We start from the raw sequence: 15,714 nt of genomic DNA, 5'->3' as shown, positions 1-15,714 counted from the left end.
TTCTGCCTTTCAGTAATGTACTATCTATGTGCCCTTCTGTCCCCACTCAAAACTATCACCAAATATTAAATTCCTATTGATCCTGTAAAACTTTATTCAAATATTACTTCTCCATGAATCTTTCTTCTGATTTTCCTCAGTTGGAAGATGCCTTCCTTATTTTGCATTTCTCTCAGTACCTTGCTTGTATTTTTCCTATGCACTTTTCATATTCTATTTTGGAGTATGATTGTGCATATCTAGACTCCCCAACTTATGGGAAGTTTTAATTTTTTTCATCACTGAGTTTCTTGATGCCTAACAGTACCTTGAGCATAGTAGAATTACAGAATATCAATTATTTTGGAGTTCAAAGTTAGAGATCATGTATGTAATCTAATATCTCTTACCTCTATAGGAAAGGAAACTGAGACCCAAAGAGGTGATGGAAATTGTCCAAGACTAAACAAAGTGGCAATCTGATATTCAAATCTAAAGCTTCTAACTTGAATTATTGTTTAGATTAGAATAGAAGCTAGGTTGAAATATGCATTATCTTCACAAATTTTGTAAGGAGAATTGATAAATCTCTATATATCTATACATAGACATTATATCTAATATCCATCAATAATCTATGTTTCTTCTGTTACTTTTGAAATAGAAGTATGTTGAAATTATTATAAAAGCAATCATAAAATCATTGTGGATCATCAAAAACTCTAGAACATGATTCTGTTGTTGTCTTTTCTTTTTTTCTGGCCATATTGATGCAGGATGGAGTGAAGGTGTATTAAACAACTGATTTTATCCATACATCTTCTGCCAGTGAGAGATCCTTCACCAATACCTAAGGACATGCATATTAAGCTTAGAATTCAGATCATTCTTTTAATCATTGCATTATTTTTTCATGTCATTTTATGAGTCAGTGAAATGGATTGTTGCTACAGTTTTTTCTACCTATGTTTTCCATCCAATTAGTACAGCATAAGAAACATTAACTTGATTTGGATTCAGAACTTAGGTTCATATTAGGGCAAGTTATTTAACTTTTCTGACCCTCAATTTACTTATTGTAAAATTAAAGTTGTTAGATTATATGACCTTAGGGCACATTCCAGTCATAATACTAATCCTACTTGCTAACCCTAACCCTATCTGTTTTCATTTCATTTTATTTTTTTTTAAACCCTTACCTTCCATCTTGGAGTCAATACTATGTATTGTGACTCCAGGACAGAAGAGTGGCAAGGGTAGGCAATGGGGGTCAAGTGACTTGCCCAGGGTCACACAGCTAGGAAGTGTCTGAGGCCAGATTTGAACCTGGAACCTCCTGCCTCTAGGCCTGGCTCTCAATCCACTGAGCTACCCAGCTGCCCCCTTCTGTTTTCATTTTAAATTTATGTTACCTTCAATGCCAACAAAATCCTTCCTATTCTATCCTTATATGAAATAAATAGAATAAAAGGAATACAAAGCCTTTTTGTTTTGAAGGAGGCTGACAGCTAATTTAAGCTGTATTTATAGTTTCTTTGAAGTGGTTATTTATATGTTGAGAACTTGTTTAAGAATCCTGACACATTTAATATTGATTGGCCTGATGGTATATTCTGGTTATCAACAGAGAGCGTTGTATCAAAGAAGCAGCTAAAAGAGCAGGTTGTCATCATGCTTTCTGACTAGAATTTTGATGAACTCAGAGAAGCTCTTTATAACAAAGTAATTATCATTTTCCTTGTTTTACAGAACATATCAAAGGATCACAGTAATCTAAGGTGGCATTTTTATAAAATGTACAAAAGTAAAATGCTTATTTATGCATTAATGGTAGAATTTATATTTAAGGAAACCCTCCTCTGAGTACAAAGAATATTCCAGCTGTGTAAAAGGATATTGGCATGATTTTTATAAACTTTTATTATTAAGATAAATTCTACCTTAGGATGAGTGCACAGTAACTTCCAGTTAGTTATCCAGTAAGAAGGATTAACAGACAGATGCTTAATTCACTTTACTTACTTGAGAGAATCTTCTATCAGTAGCGCAAAATGCTGATATCAAGAGTTGGATTGATTGTATTTTGGGAAGAATAAGGTTTTTCAGATTTGACCATATTCTTACTCATAATGGGAGCCAGATTATAGTTATAGACTAAAGCACTCAAAGTACAACCATTTTTGACATTTTTGTGGGAACATAAGCTGAATTTGTTTCCCCAAATGGAGATGTGAACAAGATTCTTTAACGTTAGCAAACCTTCTTTTTTCAGCTGATGTTTAGAATAGCCACAGAGAACTATAACACGAAGTTGATGGACAAGATAAATCTCTATGATCCCTTCTAGCTCTAAAATTCCTAGCAATCTGACTTCTTATATGTAAGATTTTCAAAAATGTTTCTAAGAATTACAGATCTGTTTTGTTCAGTTTTGAAGTGAATCAAATACTCTTAGTAGAGTTGGTTACAAAGGGCATACTATAAATAATACTTTAGCTTGCTCTCTTCCTTTTATTTATTCCAAATATATAGAAATCACTTATAAAGTTATGTAAATAACACTAAAAGTTAACTAAAAAAATTAAATGATAGAATTCCACATTACTAAATATATTGTAGTATCTGTTGCCTAAGTACTTCTAAAATTGAAATTGGCCAGCTTCAGGAAATGAGCAAGTCCAAAGAAAATCCAGTTTCCTTGCAAATCAGATGGAAAATCAGAAATTAGGGAATCTAGAAATGAATAACTATTGAACTCTTGTAAAAGGAGATTGAGTTAAGGAAAGAGGTTGACCTGGTCCCTGCAAATGGTGACCATGACATCAACAGTTATTTCAAATTCATTTTTTCTCATCTGGATTCATAGAAATTCAGATGAGAATGACTATGAAAATTGAGAATGTGTACTGATCTGCATTTTGTTACAGTCATTCTAAGAGAAACATTTGAGCAAATTATCTAAATAACCTTCAAGGTTTTGTTGTCAGAGGACTGTGAGTCCAAAACAAAACAAAACAAGGAACAGAAAAAAACTAGCTCTCTATAGGGCACAATGAAATATTTCAAGTGTCAAGGCAATAGACAATCTTAATTTGGTACATCTGAACCCAACATGCATAAATCAGATATCAGCTTTAATTGGAACCAATTTCAACTCTTCAGGAAAATAAGAAACTGAGAAATGCTTTGTGATCATTTCACAAGCCATGCAGAGGCAGATAGAACCAGGAACCAGGAAGCTTCCATAGTTGCTAAAATATTGTGGGAGAAGTATTTCTTAATATAATGCCTTTCTGCTATGATCTCTTTGAAACAAGGCAAAAAATTTGAAATTTTACTGCGCAAAGAAATGTTAGCTTTGGCTGGGATCAAGAAGCTATCACAGTACTTGACCACTCTTTTTAAAATTTTAATTTAATTTAATTTTTAAATATTTTATTTTATTATTTTTTCTTTTTTTAATAATATTCTATTTTTTCTTTAGAAAAATTTTCCATGGTTACATGATTCTTGTTTTTATTTTCCCCTTCACCTCCCTTCACCTCCCCCTGTATCCAACATGCATTTCCACTGGTTTTAACACGTGTGATCAGTCAAGACTTATTTACATATTATTGATAGTTGCATTGGTGTGGTCATTTAGTGTCTACATCCCCAACCATGTCTGCATCAACCCATGTGTTCAAGCGGTTGTTTTACTTCTGTGTTTCCACTCCTGCAGTTCTTCCTCTGAATGTGGGTAGTGTTCCTTTCCATAAATCCCTCAGAATTGTCCTGGATCACTGTATTGCTGCCAGTACAGAAGTCCATTACATTTGATTTTACCACAGTGTATCAGTCTCTGTGTACAATGCTCTTCTGGCTCTGCTCCTTTCACTCTGCATAAATTCCTGGAGTTCTTTCCAGTTCAAATGGAATTCCTCTAGTTTACTTTTCCTTTGAGCACAATAATATTCCATCACCAGCATATACCACAATTTGTTTAGCCATTTCCCAAGTAAGGGCATACTCTTCGTTTTCCAGTTTTTTGCCACCACAAAAAGCGCAGCTATAAATATCTTTGTACAAGTTTGTTTATCTATGATCTCTTTGGGGGTACAAACCCAGCAATGCTATGGCTGGATCGAAGGGTAGGCATTCTTTTATAGCCCTTTGAGCATAGTTCCAAATTGCCAGCCAGAATGGTTGGATCAGTTCACAACTCCACCAGCAATGCATTAATGTCTCAATTTGGCCACATCCCCTCCAACATTTATTACTCTCCCCTGCTATCATTTTAGCCAATATGCTAAGTGTGAGGTGGTACCTCAGAGTTGTTTTGATTTGCATTTCTCTAATTATTAGAGGTTTAGAACACTTTCTCATGATAGTTTTGATGTCTTTATCTGAAAATTGCCTATTCATGTCCCTTGCCCATTTAACAATTGGGGAATGGCTTGATTTTTTATACAATTGATTTAACTCCTTGTATATTTGAGTAATTAGACCTCTGTCAGAGTTTTTGGTTATAAAGATTTTTTCCCAATTTGTTGTTTCCCTTCTGATTTTGGTTGCATTGTTTTTGTTTGTACAAAACCTTTTTAATTTAATATAATCAAAATTATTTATTTTACATTTTGTAATTTTTTCTAACTCTTGCTTGGATTTTATTTTATTTTATTTTATTTTTTTAAAGTGACTTGCCCAGGGTCACACAGCTGGGAAGTGTCTGAGGCCGGATTTGAACCTAGGACCTCCCATCTCTAGGCCTGGTTCTCAATCCACTGAGTTACCCAGCTGCCCCCTTCTTGCTTGGTTTTAAAATCTTTCCTTTCCCAAAGATCTGACAGCTATACTATTCTATGTTCACCTAATTTTCTTATAGTTTCCTTCTTTATATTCAAGTCATTCATCCATTCTGAATTTATCTTGGTGTAGGGTGTGAGATGCTGATCTAAACCTAATGTCTCCCATATTGTTTTCCAATTTTCCCCACAGTTTTTGTCAAATAGTGGATTTTTGTCACAAAAGTTGGGTCTTATGGGTTTATGTCCTGATCTTCCCTGCCACCACAGTAGCTTTTGAAGGTCTAGTTCTTCTTTTGTTTTTTTTAAAAATTTGTTACCATTCACTCATTTTCCCATTTTTTTCTTTGATTTTTCAGAATAAATTCCGGAAGTTTTCATTGCTTCCAAGTTTGTGTGCATCAAAATTGTTAAATACTTACTGAGTACTAGGCACTGTGCTAAATTCTGGGAATACACATTTAAAAAGAAGAATAATTCTTGCCCTCAAGGAACTTATATTTTAGTAGACATTGATACCACATAGAGGGGAGTGACCAGGAGGTAGTTTGGGTTTGGGTGAATGGACTTAAATGTAGCAAGGGTTTGGAAGAGTTATTCTTCTATAGACAGAGAAAGCAAGCTCACAGATCATGTTACACGAGCTTCTGGGAATTATAGCTCAGGGTTATTCTGTAGCTTCCTCTGAGAACTGAGTGAGAAGTGATCAAGAGTGGGAAGTTTTTTGAAAATATTGAGGCTAGGGAGGGAGGGAGACAATTTGGATCTTATAATTTTGGAAAATGTATGTTGAAACTTGTTATTACATTAAATTGGGAAATAAAATATCTTTTTAAAGAAAAAATAGAGGCTAGAAAGGCAGAGTAAAAGACTGGTAGCCAGCATGGCTAGTACTGAGTATGGCTTGGCTCAGCTGTTGCTGCTACTCCATTCACCTAGGATGCTGGAACAAAAGGCATGCCAGATGCTAATCTCCTTCCTAACCGGAGACTTACATAGTTAGGCAAGTCCTTGACTTTTCTTCTTCCTTGCTCCCCTCTTTTATGCCCCAGATGAAGCTGATTTGAAAATATATTCTTTTATATGAAATTATTAATTTCTATTTTAGCAGTTTGAATTCATTCTGCCAATTAGAGGCAAGTACAGTGGAGAGAACAATGAGCCTAGTATCATGAAGAACTGAGTTCAAATCTGGCCTTAGACACATGCTAACAATTTGACCCTGGGAAAGTGGCTCAGGTTCCTCAACTGTTAGATGGAGCTAAGAACCCTACTTCCTAGGGTTGTTGTAAAGATCAAATATGTAATATTTGTAAATAAGTGCTTAGCACAGTGATTGGCACTTGTTAGTCACTATATAAATATTTATTCCCTTCCCAATTAGATCAAATGTAATATAGTAGCTCTTATTCTTAGTTGCCAACAAAGCAAAAGAAGCAAGAGAAGGAGTGGTAAACAGAGATACTGAAAGAAGTAAGTTCAGGTACTGGTTCATAAATTCCAGACTTTCTCCTATCAGGAGCTGAGTCAAATTGAGAGAGAATATTATGGTTTTTAATTTGTTAATAATTTCCTAATAAATATTACAATGACATAGATTTAAGCCACATGATACAAGACCAAATTATTACCCTTGTTCTGGTGCTCTTAACCTGGGGTCTAAGAACTTAAATTATTTAAAAAAAAACATAAAACTTTATAAAAAACAAAACAATTAATTTTCTTTATAATCTCATATTTTGTGTTTTATATATCTTTATTTTGAGAAAGGATCTAGACTTTGCTAGACTGCCAAAGTGTTCCTTGACATAAAAAAAATAATAAAACAACTTAAAAGTTAAGAAATTGACTTGACTTTAAAAAGTTAAAAATTTCTGCCTTAGGTAAAGCAGGAGCTGTGAGAAGTAGATTTCAATAATGGTTTCATAAAACCAGAAAGTCCTCTTAGAGGCGAATTTAATCCCTCTTTTCTTGTTTTCCTTAAGAATTGATCTGTTTCTGCTGAGGGGAAAGGTGGAGATGTGGACAAACGGTAGGCCACATCCATGGGTCTTGTTGAAGTGAAGAGTTGGGAACTTATGGGAAAGTAATGCTTGCTTTCATAAGTGTCTGACTCAATTAGGAAGGAGTATTGCTTTACCTTATATAAACAACCTATTTTAATGTAGTTTGAGTGAGATTTAGGATTAGAAGGTACAAAGTACAAGGAGGAGCACTAAATCTCTCTTATGTGCCAATTATGTTGCCCTTGGGTAGAGTTTGAGGGATGCGTGGTTTGGGGCAGGCTCCTAGTCTGGCCCTAGAAGATTCTGGTGTCTGGAAGAATAGATGGAAGGTCCTACTATTGGATACTAGATTTTTCATCCAGCCCTGGAATTTCTACATTCTCAAAGGGAGAAATTCTCACTGGAAAGTAGAAGTGGCTACCAAGACCATTAGATCCATCCCTGGACCACAGCTGATGCATCTAAAGAAGAAAACTGGCAAAATTGGAAAGCTAAGCATGATTGCACAAATGGGAACTAGCAGACAGAACTAAAGTAAGCAAGCTGTATTGAGGGGGAAATACTCACAATATGAAGGATAAAAATAGCCTATTTGTATCACTTATATATCCCAGATTCCCGGTATCTATGGTGGATTAGGGCAACCAAATTAGAAAAATCTATTGTAGCATTCTTGACTGGATCAATTAGGACCAAGCATTAAGGTGAAACAGTGGGGATTATGAATTTGGTGCCCAGGATGAGGCTTGGGGACTGGCACTGTAACTGTATTGAGGTGGCATGGTGGATAGAGCACTTGCCTCACTTTTCCCTCAGTTTCCTCATTTGTAAAATGAGCTGGAGAAGGAAATAGTAAGCCACTTTAGTATCTTTGTCGAGAAAACCCCAACTGGGTCATAAAGAGTCAGTACAACTAAAATGACCAAAAAACAACAACAACGACGACGACGACAACAACATCATCATCATCATCATCATCATCATCATCATCATCATCATCATCATCATCATCATCATCATCAATAACACCACCACCACCACCACCACCAACAACAACAACGGAGGGAATTGGCAAACTAGTTGTTATACAAACTTCTTAGTGGCACAAAAAAGTCTATCATTTGTGACTTTAGGCATTACTTTAACCAGATGAGCCAGGAGGCTTCATTGTTAAGTGATTTGCGGAGGTTATTGATGTCCTCAAACAATCTTGCCTGAAAATACCATCAACAAGATATATAAATAAGCTATGTGGCTTCAGAAAATTGATTTCCTTTGTATTAAAGAGAGCGTAATTCATGCTGAGAAAGAGAAATTTAAGATATAATGTTGGGGCATCGAGATACAAAGATTTTTACTATCGCACTAATCCTAAGCAATATTTCAAAGCAATCCCTAGGCTAAAATTCATAAGCTGGCCAAAGTGAGGCATAACCTCAATGATGGGCTTGCTAACAACAGCTCTCAAGAAAATTCAGGCCTTTCTGGGTTTAGGTTCAATGTCAAATACATAGGGAAGTCTTAATAAATAAATATTCATTGAATACACTCATAAATTCATAAACTAGAACTAGGTGATCTTCAATATATAATCTGTAATTGTGATAAATTCTGCTTTTTGTTATCAACTCTAGGGAATAGATTGCTTATTGAATTAGCTTTGCAAAATATCTCAACAGCTTTCTTTTAAGTTAAGCATTCTGAAGTCATTCTTATAAAATTGTAATCATTTCATTGTTGTTATTTTTGTTGTTTTTTAAATAAACTTGGCAAAACTTAAATTAAGGCCTCAGCTGAGTTTAAAGTCAACAAATCCCAGTGGATAGCCTGAATTGATAGAGTCTAAGCATTGTGATTTAGTGGTCAAAGCTACCATTAAAGGAATGCTGTCAAGTAGTTTAAGCCCCAAATTTCATCTGTCTTGAAGATTTTATGTTCTGTTTAGATATATGTGGTCTGGAGTGTCTAAATATAGTGTGTTCCTATTTTGTTTTGTTTTGTCTTTTAAGCCTAAACCAAGTTACTGAAGCCATAAAATAAGAAACTTAACAGAGTTATAACCATTGCCTAGTGAGGGCTTACAAACAGAATTAACAGAGAACACAAAGTAACCATATTAAAGAAGGGTTGTTGAACTGATGGCATTTTTAAGACTGAGAACATCCAAATCAGAAAATATCCAAACTGAAAAAAGGGAAATGTGAAAAAATTGTTTCCAGTATGACCCCCTCTTCCTGCCCCCAATCACCACCAAAAAAAAGAACAAAATTTGTAGTGGAAGAATGGTATTTGTTTCTCTCAGTTTGTCCCAGTTGCTGACCTTCAGCCTATATTTGGCTTGGAGTCATTAATAAATCACAGGAGTCTCCCTTTAAATCACAAAGTTAAGACTATCTTCTGTGAGTAAAAGACTATATTATAGAATCAAAATATCAGTACTTTCATTTCACTATTATTAGTGCTATCTCTGTTTTAGAAACTAGATGTAATCCATTCATATGTATTTTAGATAATTATTGTAGAGGAGGAAGGATATATTTTTCAACAATTCAAAGCAAATCTTGTATAGGACAGGTTGTAAAGCCTCTAGAAACTCATTAAAATAGTTATTGTTTGATGAGTAGTGGGGGAAGCCTCCACCCATCTTCTAGGTAAAGTCCAGCCCAGAAAGCATTTGTGGAGTTGAGGTTGTGGTGGCCATCTCATGGAGACTTTGTGGATCTGAGCTGAGCAACTTAGCTACTTTCAGTGAACTCCATATGTAATTCAATATGCAGTGAGTTGTACTTCAGCATGACAGTGCAATTCCTTTATTGGTCCTTTGGTCCATTTTATGGTGGGAGGGAAGATAGGTAATGTGTCTATGGGGAGAAGGAGGTTTCAGTCAAAGTATTGGTCACTAAGCAGCAGCAGAAACTCACTTAGTAGACTTTAAAGGTAGGGACAACTTCTACTCCCACTCTCTTCTCATCTGCTTATCATGTTGGGTCCCTGGCAATCTCTTCCTTTGATTTCCCTTAGGGTTATGGAAGGGTTCTTCCTCTTCCTTACTTACCTCATTTTTATTATGGTGAATGTTTGCATATAGGAGGCAAACACATACTTCATCTAGGAAAGCCCAAGTCAGTCCCAAGCTGGCTCCTCTGCTTTGCATTTCTTTCCCTGAGCACAGCTGATTTAATTAGCTGGTCATGAGAAAGACTCCTTCAGGAGTGTGGAAGTTCCTAGGTTTCTCAATCAAATCTGACTAGAAGTAGTTTTTTGGTAATTCTATCTTTCTTGGAGAAGATGATTAACAATAGGAGGATGAGCCCAAGCCATATCCTGGCTTGCCAAAAAATGTGGATCTTAAGGGACTTAATTCAGATAATGTGGAGTCAAGGTAAAGTAGAAATTGTTGTCCTGTGAAACTTTTAATGTTTTAAGTATCAAACATTTAATACTTAAAGAGAATAGAAGTTTTAAGTTACCAGTTTAAATTATCATCAACATTTATTTTAGTGTTTATGTTTTAAGTATTTCTTTTGTGTCAGAGAAATAAGATAATTGTCCTTTACCTGATAGGATAACACAATAAGTACCTTTCTCAATGGATACTCCATTTATCTCTTTTGTGGAGATCTCAGATATGAACCAAACCTTTGTTTAAATGATCTTCCTTGAGTAGGAAAATAAAGAGGAACAATAAGAAAGACCCTCTCTTTGGAGATCATGTTCTTCAAGGACTGAATTAAGTTAATTTGAGTCCAGAGGTAGGGCTTGTTGGTGGGAAACTTTGGGCCAATTGGTCTTCTCACAAATGCAAAATATACATATTTTACATTACCTTGGGTTTCAGAAATTTATTTCAATATTCCAAAGATCCATAAGTTGTACTTGAGTGAAATATCTATACTGATGGACATCACAACTCTATCCATCCCTTAGATGATGTTTTCTGTGAGTTGCAAACTAACCTGACAGTTTGACAATGAGAAGTCTATTTAAGCACATCCTATTTCTCATTTGAGCAGTAAGAATACACCTTTTCTGAGCTCAAACAATCCTTCAATCCCTCTGTTCCTAGGAAATCAATAAAATCAATTTTTCCATGCTCAATTCTGAGTTTGAAGATCCAGTGTTCTTATAGTGTTCACTATCACCAGTTGCCTCTATTTTCCTATAGAGTCTTCATGGATGGTCAAAGTATTCATATATTGGATGTATATATGAAACCAGATTGTTAAAAAAACAATCACACACAGCATTAAATCCTGTAATCCATCTGATCACTTTAATGAATAAAAGAGACAAAATGTAAAATATATGTATACATATAAAATTAGGAACCCTTATAATTTTATTCTATGTTTTAAGATAACTTTCACAGTTATTTTTTTTTAATTTTTAAAAAAATTTTTTTTAACCCTTAACTTCTGTGTATTGACTTATAGGTGGAAGAGTGGTAAGGGTAGGCAATGGGGGTCAAGTGACTTGCCCAGGGTCACACAGCTGGGAAGTGTCTGAGGCCGGATTTGAACCTAGGACCTCCCGTCTCTAGGCCCGGCTCTCAATCCACTGAGCTACCCAGCTGCCCCCAACTTTCACAGTTATTTGACCAACTAATAACTGTAACTATTTCTTACTATTAAACCAACAGTTACAACTGATCACATTAGCCAAATTAATTGATGAAAATGATTAAAAGCTAATTAATTGCAATTTTGCCTTATATACATCTGTATGGGAAACTTTGAGGTAAAGTGAATTTTGCCCATAAGGAATTTATGACAAGATTATTTCACTAATATCAGAGTTCAGTGCAATATCCTTCCCTGGTCTTATCTTTTCCCACCATTTTCCTTTTAGCCCTGAATGTCTTTAACACCAAAGATATATTCACCTCTTGAGTGCATCTTGCCTTAAATGGACATCTTCTCTGTGGATGCAAGAGAAAGTCATCTGGCTTTCTGGTTTTCTTTCATGGTGGTGATTATACTTTATCTCATGACCTCTTCCAATTGTTCAAATGCATGTGTCACACATCTGTCACAAATCCACAGGTGTTTCTCTGCTGTAAGTCTTAAATCAAGCCAACCCAATAGCCTTTTGGCTATGTCTGTTCTTTCATGGGGTCTTATAAAATGGCTCTTCACTGTGATATGATTTTAATGGCAATTCTTTTAATCAAATCATTCTGCCTAACTCAGTAAATACCACCTCCAACCTTTGGCCAGGGCATGAGAATCATTTATGTTTTTGTGAGAATTTCTGATATTCCAAGGTTTCTTTTTTCCAAGACCACAAATATTCAAATTTTGGATTGCTGACACTTTTGATCAAATGATTCACCTTGTCCCTCTTAAATGCTTTCCAACCCTGTAAAAGTTCTGTTACATATTTTGCCAAGTCTTCTCCAAGAGAACAAGTGTCCTGTTCTAAAAAGATTCCTAACTTTGACCTATTTATTTGTCTGCAATGAAATAGATAGTTTGTGGCCTGTTCAGAGGTGAGATTCCTCTTTTGCATCCCAAGGGATCAAATTATTATGTGCCTTCCGTCTGTTAACTATTTCTAGTTTATCCAATATATAATTTGTTTGTACATAGTTGTTTGCATGTGGTCTCTCTTTCTGAAACACAATTATTTTTTAAATTATATAGAAACAAATTTTGACAATTTTTTTCTGATGTTTTAGGATTCAGATTTTTTCTCTCCCTCTTTTCCTCCCATCCTTCCCCAAGACAGAAAATAGTCTTATATAGGTTATAACCAGTTCTTTCATGCAATACATATTTCTACATTTCTTGAGAGCAAGATATGTCTTTTGCTTTATTTTGCTTCTCCAAAACAGAGCAAAGTATGTGGCACATAATAGGTACTAAATAAAAGTTAATTGATTGACTCGATTAGGTAGCACTCGGGTATTCAATTCAGAAAAATACTGTGTTTTCATTTTATGTCCATGTGTGCTCTTCTTTTCTGTTGTAGGAGTCTTTTGGTCTTACCAGTGAGTATGCTGACTCTTTCTTAGTGGTTTTAGTTTTGGCCCTTCTTCCTGGTGAGCTGTCCCTTTCTGCCCCAAATATTCCCTTCAAACTTACTTTCTTATGGTCCTCTTTGCACACAAATACCTCTACTTTCTTAATCAAATTCTCCTCTCAGGAAAAAGTATTTACATCAATTCCCAGGCACTGTTTCTTACTATTATGATATCTGTAATTTTTGAAAAATTCAGTGTTAACTGAGGCATCTCCCCAGCCCTCACTTTGCTATGAATTACCTTGTGATATCCTAATCCATTGACTTGTCTTTTCAATGTTGTGTGTTTGGAATTCAAGGAGGTGCCATTTAAAAGTATCTTACAAACTTCCTGTGGACATGTGGGAAACTTTGAGACTACATTCCCCGTGATCCAATGGGTTTCTGGTTTCTGATGTGGTAACGTCAGACAACGGGAACCAACATATAGGGAGTTTAAATTTGGAGGGTGGGCTGGAGACTCTCTCTCGGCTACCTGAGCGGGCTCGTTGGCGTATGAGAGAGACAAGATGGAAGGAGATAGGTACTGGTGGGCATTTTGAATAGATTTCTTACAGGCGCGTGGTCGATTTATCTCTATCAGCATGGCTTTAATTAAAATACTATTTTCCCTTATAATATCTGCCTTCATCATTTTTAAAAATAACAATGTCCTTATTCCAATTCTTTGGGTTCACTAATAAAATCAGGAGAGTTCTATGTATAGCCAATTTTAAACACAACTCAATGCTTTTAAAGTAATTAATCAATCATATAGTCAATAAATTGATGCACATAGTATATTCATCAAACCCACACAAGAAGTAAAGCAGACATGCAATAATTTAATAAAGCAATAATCTAAGTGACATTTATCAAATTACAGTAAAGCAGATACCCAAGTTAGAAGCAAGAATAGTAACAACATTCTATTTGCTTACCCAACCGGCAATTAATTCACATTTAGTATCACAATTAACATCCTAGAATGCACACTTTCATATGTAAATTCAATAGAATAGTGTAACAGATTGGATAAAATGGAAACAAATACATGGGAGAGACTAGATACAACTGAAAATTAAAAATAGAAACAGGATTTAAATTAGACTGTGAAATTCCAATGAGAAATGAACAAAAGTATGTTTCAAAAAGATAATCATCATTGAGAATTGAAATGACAAAACTAAATGAGTCACAATTCTTGCAAAAAAAGAAAAAATATGAGCTAAATTCAAAGCATCAAAGAAAAATGGAAATAATGTGAAAAATTTGAAAAATAAAAATAATTTTAAAATCAAATTTAAGAGTAAATGAATCTCTTATGTTTATAACAGTAATGGTAGAAAAATTCTCCTCAAAAGAAGCCAAAAGGAAGAATTAAAACAATATTTAACAGTTCCGGGTTAAGATGGCGGCAGAGTAAGAAGCAGCTCTTAACCTCTCCTGACCAAAACACACAAAACTCCTCAAGGGGACATAAAAACAAGTCCAGAGGAACGGAGGAACCCCACAACAGGGCACAGCATGGAAGGTACGTGGAATCGAGGCATTTCCATGCTATAAAGGGGTGAAACAGCTCTCACTAAATAGCGGGCTGAGCAACCACCCCACCCCCACCCCACCACACACAACATCTATAGTGCTGAAGCCAGCTAAAAAGAAATAGAGCAAGTTTGGGGCACCCATCGAGTCATTGGCAGCTCCGGGGCCTGTTCCTGAGAGCAGCAAGATTTAGGACCCCAATAAGCCAAAGAATGCATGCGAAATCTGAGCGGGGGAGCAGAGAGTGGACACTGGGCGCAGAGCGCGGGCTGAGAGCACAGACACAGGTGGAGGCGTGGGTGGAGGCAGACACAGCCAGGAACTAAAGCTCTGAAAACCTGAGTGGGAAACCAGCGTGGACAGGTATACGACTGTGGAAGCAGCGCCCTGAGACTTGTAAAGGAACCTCCTGCAGAGGATCAAGCAAGGGGGTACACCAGGGGGCTTGACCTTGGAAAAAACCAGAACTCAGACCTCAGGAGCCAATAGACCGCGGACAGACACTGAGCGCAAGGATAAACCTGAGAAGCTGCTGGGCTAATGATGGCTACCCAGTCTCAGGAAGCTCAGAAGAGAAAGAATAACAACAAGAAAAAGAAGTCTTTAACACTCGACAAGTTTTACACAGAGAAAATCCAGACAACCGAGCAAACAGAGGAGGAGAACAAACAAGCATCCAGACCCTCCTCAAAAAAGGAAAACTCCTCACAAGCTATGGAAGAGTCCAAAACTGAGCTTTTGAGGAAAATGGAAGAGATCTGGCAAGAAAATAACTGTTTAAAAGGTAGAATCTTGCAATTGAACACCAGAAATGACCAGATTGAAAAGGAATACCAGAAAATTATGGCCGAAAACCAGAAGATTATGGCCGAAAACCAGAAGATTATGGCCGAAAACCGAAAGATTATAGCCGAAAATCAATCCCTAAAGGCTAGAATTGAGCAAGTAGAAGCTAATGATCTCTCAAGACAACAAGAACAAATAAAACAAAGTCAAAAGACTGAAAAAATAGAAGGAAACATGAAATATCTCAATGAGAGAGTGACAGACCAAGAAAACCGGTCTAGAAGAGACAATTTGAGAATAATTGGTCTTCCAGAAAAACCAGAAATTAATAGAAACCTGGACTCCATACTAACAGAAATAATTCAGCAAAATTGCCCTGAAGTCCTACAACAAGAGGGCAATATAGACATTGAAAGGATTCATAGAACACCTGCAACATTCGATCAAAAAAAGAAAACATCCAGAAATATAATTGCCAAATTCAAGAGTTTCCAAGCAAAGGAAAGAATCTTACAAGAAGCCAGAAAGAAACAATTCAAATATCAAGGAGCACCAATCAGGATCACACAGGATCTGGCAGCTAAAAGATTGCAAGGCTTGGAATACTGGAATAC

This window comes from Gracilinanus agilis, chromosome 1 (assembly GCF_016433145.1).
Source record: "Gracilinanus agilis isolate LMUSP501 chromosome 1, AgileGrace, whole genome shotgun sequence".
Taxonomy (NCBI): Eukaryota; Metazoa; Chordata; class Mammalia; order Didelphimorphia; family Didelphidae; genus Gracilinanus; species Gracilinanus agilis.
This window is presented reverse-complemented; position numbering follows the sequence as displayed.